The sequence below is a fragment of the Lissotriton helveticus genome, chromosome 1_1 (genome assembly GCF_964261635.1).
Source record: "Lissotriton helveticus chromosome 1_1, aLisHel1.1, whole genome shotgun sequence".
Taxonomy (NCBI): Eukaryota; Metazoa; Chordata; class Amphibia; order Caudata; family Salamandridae; genus Lissotriton; species Lissotriton helveticus.
In genome coordinates, this window is record NC_136057.1 from 1,080,522,408 (window position 1) to 1,080,530,961 (window position 8,554).

Below are 8,554 nucleotides of genomic sequence, written 5' to 3' on the forward strand. Positions count from 1 at the left end.
GGATTTGGAGTTGGAGGGTGGATTTGGATTTTGAGGGTGGATTTGGAGTTGGAGGGTGGAGTTGTAGGGTGGATTTGGAGGGTGGAGTTGGAGGGTGGAGTTGGAGGGTGGAGTTGGATTTGGAGGGTGGAGTTGGAGGGTGGAGTTGGATTTGGAGGGTGGTTTTGGAGTTGGAGGGTGGATTTGGAGTTGGAGGGTGTAGTTGGAGCTTGGAGTTGGAGGGTGTAGTTGGAGGGTGGAGTTGGATGTTGGAGTTGGAGCGTGGAGTTGGAGTGTGGAGTTGGAGGGTGGATTTGGAGGGTGGAGTTGGAGGGTGCAGTTGGAGTTGGAGGGTGGAGTTGGAGGGTGGAGTTGGAGTTGGAGGCTGTAGTTGGATTGTGGATTTGTAGGGTGCATTTTGATTTGGAAGGTGGATTTGGTTTTGGAGGGTGGAGTTGGAGGGTGTATTAGGATTTGGAGGGTGGATTTGGAGGGTGGAGTTGGATTTGGAGGGTGGAGTTGGATGGTTGAGTTAGAGGGTGGAGTTGGATGGTGGACTTGCTGGGTGTAGTTGCTGGGTGGAGTTGCTGTGTTGATCTTTTTATTTTAGTTTTAGTGTGAGGCATGCAGCCATGTTTGGTGTGCAGTTTGTTGTGGCATGAATCTAGGGTGTGTGAATTTGAGAGGGTGTGTGATTGGGATAGTGTGTGTGAGTGTGTGTGATGGTGAGATGTAGGGTGAGTGTTAGAGGGTGTGTGAGTGTGAGTGTTGGTGTGTGAGTTTGTGGGTGTTATGATGTGAATGTGAGAGAGTGTGAGTGTGAGTGAGTTTGAAAAGGATGATTGATTGTGATATGATGTGTGATGTTGATAGGGTTTGTGAGTGTGTTAGTGTATGTCATTTTTGAGAATGCTATTGAGGGTGTGTAAGGGTCTTTGAGTGTAATTGTGTGTGAGGGTGAGCGTGTGTGAGGTGGTGTGAGGGTGAGGTTGTGTGTATTCCGATGGTATGTTGTGTTGTGTTATGATGTGATGGTGAAGGTGTGTGTGTGCCTTTTTATGATGTATAGGGTGTAATGGTGACGTGTGCGTGTGAGGTGGTATGAGGCTGAGGGTGTGTGAGGGTGAGTGTGTGTGAGTGTGAGTGTTGGTTCGGCTGTGTGATGGTATGTGTGATTGTGAGATGGTGTGTGAGTTGTAAAGTTTGTGTGATGGTGACATTGTTTGTGAGTGTGAGGTGTTTGTGATCTTTGGTGAATGTGTGATGTTGAGGGAGTGTGTGAAGCTGTTTTTTTTTGTGTGTTGTTTGTGTGGTTGTGAGAGGCTGAGTGTGTGACGTTGTGTGATGGTGGGGGTGTGTGAGTGTGAGGGTGTTGTAAGTGTGTGTGGGTGTGAGCTTGTGTGTGTGTGCGTGTGTGTGGGTGTGCGTGTGTGTGTATGTTTTGTAATGTGTCTTTTAAATGAAAAAAAATGTGTTGTGTGTTTTGTGGACGGACTGTGTCATAGTATTCTAATGAGTCCTTTTTCCCTTTTGTTTAGTAGTGTTTTTTTTTTCAAAATGGCGGACGCGATAGAGTCCCCTAACGCTACCTACGTTAGTTAAGTTAGCGGTCTAGTCTTTTTTTGTTTTCCACGTCTATTTTTGATTGACGTTTTTTTCTTCCAATCGCATTGCTGCGTTCTGTTACGAAGCGTTGTAATTGCTGTTCGGCATTTGGGAATTTCCCAGATCCTCGTGACCGGCGTTTGTGGAAGGCATGCCGTGTTTCCAGTGTTGTTGCTGTGTCGTTTGACAGGTAAGTTGTAATTTTTTGTTTATTTCTTAGTTTTTGTTTATGTACTCTTTCTCTTATAGATATATTTTGTACGTATATTTTTTTAGTAATGTATTTTTACTTTTGCTCATACCTATTGTACTCGGCGTGCGTATGTACTTAATGTATACCTGTAGAATGTTTATAACATAATATTTAATATGTATTTGTGACATATTGTTATTAATATAGTCCAATTTTTTTTATTTGATGTACTACTGCCACATGTTGTTATACTGTGTTTTTTGACAATGTTTTTGTTTGATGTTGATGTTTTATATTATTCACTGTGTATTGCTGTTGCTTTATAATTTTTTCTCCTGTTTCGGCTTGTTGTTTCATACTTATACTTTGTGATTTCCCCTCATCCTTAAAAGCTACTTGCAGTGCTTCCATGTAATTTCCATTGAAATCAATGGAAACTCCATGACGAGTTACCCTTGTCATTAGCATCCAAGTGGTTAATTAATTATTAATAGTCGGTGTAATGGTATCGAGAACACAATGTGTTTTTTCTTTTATAAAACATACAAGTTTTAAAGCGTATGAGCTTAAACTCCATCTTTGTCTCTTGTTAATTTTCGTTTTGGGAGGCCTGGTAATTGTCGCTTGTTTTGCATTGTGTGTGAGCTAAATACACATTTGTAGGTTTCAAATTATTTCTGTAAGTCTGTGAAGTCTCTTGCCCTTTTGATTCCGCACTCGTTTTGGCTCCCTTATTTTTTGGTGTTAATTTTCCATAGTGTTCTAAACGTATTTGTTTGGTGAAATATAGGATGTACTAAATCACTTTATTATATTTGGTTTTTGGTTCAATTGCTCCATGTTGTCCATCTGTTTATCTTACATGGACAGCCTTTCTTTAAATTTCTCTATTTATCTCTGTGTATTTGTATTGTTCTTCATTTGGTTTGTAGGTATTGAGTTGTTGTTCCAAATGGTTAATTTTTGATTTCCTCTCTGCATCATAAATTAGTAATCGGTTCATTTTTTTTGCGAAGAGAGTTTTTTTTTTGGAAGACATACATGTGTTTAATTTGACGATTTATATTCCTACTCCGGACTTTTAACTCTATTTTGCAGCGTGTGAGCTTGTGTGTGTGTTTGTGTGTGTGTGTGTATATTTTGTATAGTGTTATTTTATTTTTAATTTTATTTTTGTGTGTTTTGTGTATGTGTGTGTGTTTTTTTCACAAGGTGATAATAAATTCATTTTGTGTGTGTGTGTATTATGTGTGTATATTGCTTTGAAGTATGTGAAAATGGCGCCTCTGTTAATGTCTCCTAACGCTATTCATGTTTTTTAATGTAGCGGTCTAGTCTTTTTTGTATATTATTTATTGTGTTTTGATTGACGTCTTTCCCCGCCAATGCGATTGCTACGTTGTGTTACGTAGCGTCGTAATTGGTGCGCGTCAATCCGGAACATTCTATATTGTCGATCGCGTTGTTTTCTGAAGGCGTACAGTGTTTGCTGTCTGTTTCCTGTGTCGTGTGACAGGTATGTTTGTTTCCCCCTTAAATCTTTGTTGTTTACTAACGTATTTGTGTACTACTTGTAATATTTTTGGTATTTTTGTGTTTTGAATGCACATAAAGTTTTCCTTCATTACAGTTTTTGGTAACTGCCTACGTATGTACGCAATGTATAATTTGCTAAAGTTCATAATATTAGTTTTTTATGTATTTGGGAATATTTTTGCGAATGTTTTGAAATTGCTAATTTGTTATCTGTCATTTTTATACATGTTGCATAATGTCTTTACTTATATGTATAGGTTGGAATTTTTGGTCCCTTTTATATTATTTAAATGCAATGTGTCATTGTATGTGCCGTATTAAAATCGCTAGGATTGTGTTGTTTTTGTAAATTGCTATTTTCATGTTTCAAAGCTGTGCTGCCTCTATTTGTAGTGCGTATAATGGTATTAAAAAGTGTTTTTTGGGGGGTTATTATAATTAAGGCTCCCTGTTTTCCGTTTTTACTGATTTTTACAGATAAATACAGACAGAAAATCATTTATTTTCTTGTCTGTATTTATTTTAAGATGTGGATGCAAACGGAAATTGAGTGCTTTTTTGAGTGATTCTAAATACACTTTGCTATGACTGCCAGGCGAATAACTGTGTGGCTTGATAGGCAAGGAGGTGAAAAAAGAAAGGAATTTTAGTAAAGAGGCTTAAACAGTAGTAGCTATGCACAAGACTGATACTGAAATGTGCATATTTTCATACAAGTGAATTGATTTATCTTCTGCGGATGTTCATATCACTGAAATCTGGGAGGTGTTCAAGCATGACTGCATATTTATTTGTTAAATAAATGTGGAAATATACCAGTTTCCGTTTTACTTTTTTCACAAAACCCATAATAAATATGGGTAAATACAGATAAAGTTAACAAAAAATAAATATGGATAAATACAGACGGAAATGACAAAAAAATAAGTACCATAAAACCGGGAACCCTAATTATAATAGACATGTTTTTAAGTGTATGACAGACATTGCTATGCTGTACCCCTCACTCCATCTTGCTGGTATTTTTAATTTACTTTTGATTGTGCGACTTTTAAATGTTGCTGCTTAGCGGTGTATTTGGCTGATATACACACCGTTTTGTCTTTCATTATTTGACGTTCTGTAGTTTATTTTAAATTGCATGTGAATCTGCCTTTTTTTGAGAAATGTGTGAATAGACTGGCTTTTTAATTATGTTGTGGTGTCCCTGACTCATGTTGTGCTGTCCCGGAGTGAGGTTGTGGTGTCCCTGAGTTAAGTGATGGTGTGCCACAGTGGGGTGGTGGTGTCCCTGAGTGTCGTGGTTGTGTACCTGAGTTGCGTGGTTGTGTCCCTAAGTGATGTGGTCTTTTCCCTGAGTGATGTGTTGGTGTCCCTGAGTGATGTGGTGTCCATGAGTGATGTGTTGTCCCTGAGTGATGTTGTAGTGTCCCTGAGTGATGTTAAGGTGTCCCACAGTGATGTGATGGTGTGCTTCAGTGGCGTGGTTGTGTCCCTGATCCCTGAGTGATGTGGTGTCCCTGAGTGATGTAGTAGTGTCCCTGAGTGATGTTGTGGTGTACTTGGATGATGTAGTAGTGTGCCTAATTGGCGAGGTGGTGTCCCTGAGTGATGGGGTGGTATCCCTGTGTGATGTGGGGATATCCGTGAGTGATGTGGTGATGTCCCTGAGTGATCTGGTGTCCCTCAGTAATGTTGTGTTTCCCCTGAGTGATGTTGTGTTGCCCCTGAGTGATGTGGTGGTGCCTCTGAGTGATGTGATTGTGTCAATGAGTGATGTGGTTGTGTCCCAGAGTGATGTCTTGGTATCCCTGAGTGATGTGTTGGTGTCCATGAGTGATGTTGTGGCCCTGAGTGATATGTTGGTGTCCCTGAGTGATGTGTTGGCATCCCCGAGTGATGTGAAGGTGTCAATGAGTGATGTGGTTGTGTCCCAGAGTGATGTCTTGGTATCCCTGAGTGATGTGTTGGTGTCCATGAGTGATGTTGTGTCCCTGAGTGATGTGTTGGTGCCCCTAAGTGATGTGATGGTGCCCCTGAGTGATGTGGTTGTGTCCCTGAGTGATGTGTTAGTATCCCTGAATGATGTGTTGGTGTCCCTGAATTAGAGTGGTGTTGACCCTGAAGTAGAAACAAAATTTGGCAGTTAAACGTGCGATAATATGTATTAAAGAGTAAATAGGCCGGCCTAAAAGTACGTAGAAACTAAAGAATGCGTGTCCAGAAAAGAGCCAGTGAGCACGCGCTTAAAAGCTGAAAATATATGCGAGCAACCAAATAGAGAAGGAGGAGGTGGGCAGGCTGCAACTTGAGCAAATTTTGGGAGGAGGCTTTGTGTGGCAACAGAGAGAGAATGGTGCATGCTAGAGAGAGAGAGGGTGGAATGCCTGTGACCTTTAATCTGTTTGTCAACAAACGTAGACCGCTGCGTGCGCTTGCGAGGGAGGGAGAGGGATGCCTGGTTAGTTGTGGTGTCCTTCAGTGATGTGGTAGTGTCACGTATTGATGTGGTGGTGTGCCTCAGTGGCATGGTGGTGGTGTCCCTGAATAGCGTGGTTGTGTCCCTGAGTGATGTGGTGGTGTACCTGAGTGATGTGGTGGTGTACCTGAGTGATGTGGTGGTGTACCTGAGTGATGTGGTGGTGCCCCTGAGTGATGTGATGGTGCCCCTGAGTGATGTAGTTGTGTCCAGGAGTGTTGTTATCCTTAAGTGATGTTGTGTGGTCCCTGAGTAATGTGGTGTCCCTGTGAGTGATGTTGTGGTGTTCATGAGTGATGTGTTAGTGTGCCTCAGTGCCGTGGTGGTGTCCCTGAGTGGCCTGGGTGTGTCCTTGAGTGGTGTTGTTGTGTCCCTGAGTGGCGTGGTTGTGTCACTAAGTGACGTGGTGGTATCCCTGAGTGATGTGTTGGTGTCCATGAGTGATTGGGTCCCTGAGTGATGTTGTGGTGTCCATGAGTGTGGTAGTTGTGTCCCTGATTGATGTGGTGGTATCCATGAATGATGTGGTGGTGTCCCAGAGTGATGTGACGTTGTGACTCATTGACGTGTGGGTTCCCCTGCGTGATGTGATGGTGCCCCTGAGTGATGTGGTTGTGTCCCTGAGTGATGTGCTGTCCCTGAGTGATGTTGCGTCCCTGAGTGATGTGTTGGGATCCATGACTGATGTGTTGGTATACAGTAGTAGCTATGCACAAGACTGATACTGAAATGTGCATATTTTCATACAAGTGAATTGATTTATCTTCTGCGGATGTTCATATCACTGAAATCTGGGAGGTGTTCAAGCATGACTGCATATTTATTTGTTAAATAAATGTGGAAATATACCAGTTTCCGTTTTACTTTTTTCACAAAACCCATAATAAATATGGGTAAATACAGATAAAGTTAACAAAAAATAAATATGGATAAATACAGACGGAAATGACAAAAAAATAAGTACCATAAAACCGGGAACCCTAATTATAATAGACATGTTTTTAATGTATGACAGACATTGCTATGCTGTACCCCTCACTCCATCTTGCTGGTATTTTTAATTTACTTTTGATTGTGCGACTTTTAAATGTTGCTGCTTAGCTGTGTATTTGGCTGATATACACACCGTTTTGTGTTTCATTATTTGACGTTCTGTAGTTTATTTTAAATTTCATGTGAATCTGCCTTTTTTTGAGAAATGTGTGAATAGACTGGCTTTTTAATTATGTTGTGGTGTCCCTGACTCATGTTGTGCTGTCCCGGAGTGAGGTTGTGGTGTCCCTGAGTTATGTGATGGTGTGCCACAGTGGGGTGGTGGTGTCCCTGAGTGTCGTGGTTGTGTACCTGAGTTGCGTGGTTGTGTCCCTAAGTGATGTGGTCTTTTCCCTGAGTGATGTGTTGGTGTTCCTGAATGATGTGGTGTCCATGAGTGATGTGTTGTCCTTGAGTGATGTTGTAGTGTCCCTGAGTGATGTTAAGGTGTCCCACAGTGATGTGATGGTGTGCCTCAGTGGCGTGGTTGTGTCCCTGATCCCTGAGTGATGTGGTGTCCCTGAGTGATGTAGTAGTGTCCCTGAGTGATGTTGTGGTGTACTTGGATGATGTAGTAGTGTGCCTCATTGGCGAGGTGGTGTCCCTGAGTGATGGGGTGGTATCCCTGAGTGATGTGGGGATATCCGTGAGTGATGTGGTGATGTCCCTGAGTGATCTGGTGTCCCTCAGTAATGTTGTGTTTCCCCTGAGTGATGTTGTGTTGCCCCTGAGTGATGTGGTGCTGCCTCTGAGTGATGTGATTGTGTCAATGAGTGATGTGGTTGTGTCCCAGAGTGATGTCTTGGTATCCCTGAGTGATGTGTTGGTGTCCATGAGTGATGTTGTGGCCCTGAGTGATATGTTGGTGTCCCTGAGTGATGTGTTGGCGTCCCCGAGTGATGTGAAGGTGTCAATGAGTGATGTGGTTGTGTCCCAGAGTGATGTCTTGGTATCCCTGAGTGATGTGTTGGTGTCCATGAGTGATGTTGTGTCCCTGAGTGATGTGTTGGTGTCCCTGAGTGATGTGTTGGTGCCCCTAAGTGATGTGATGGTGCCCCTGAGTGATGTGGTTGTGTCCCTGAGTGATGTGTTAGTATCCCTGAATGATGTGTTGGTGTCCCTGAATTAGAGTGGTGTTGACCCTGAAGTAGAAACAAATGTTGGCAGTTAAACGTGCGATAATATGTATTAAAGAGTAAATAGGCCGGCCTAAAAGTACGTAGAAACTAAAGAATGCGTGTCCAGAAAAGAGCCAGTGAGCACGCGCTTAAAAGCTGAAAATATACGCGAGCAACCATATAGAGAAGGAGGAGGTGGGCAGGCTGCAACTTGAGCAAATTTTGGGAGGAGGCTTTGTGTGGCAACAGAGAGAGAATGGTGCATGCTAGAGAGAGAGAGGGTGGAATGCCTGTGACCTTTAATCTGTTTGTCAACAAACGTAGACCGCTGCGTGCGCTTGCGAGGGAGGGAGAGGGATGCCTGGTTAGTTGTGGTGTCCTTCAGTGATGTGGTAGTGTCACGTATTGATGTGGTGGTGTGCCTCAGTGGCATGGTGGTGGTGTCCCTGAATAGCGTGGTTGTGTCCCTGAGTGATGTGGTGGTGTACCTGAGTGATGTGGTGGTGTACCTGAGTGATGTGGTGATGCCCCTGAGTGATGTGATGGTGCCCCTGAGTGATGTAGTTGTGTCCATGAGTGCTGTTATCCTTAAGTGATGTTGTGTGGTCCCTG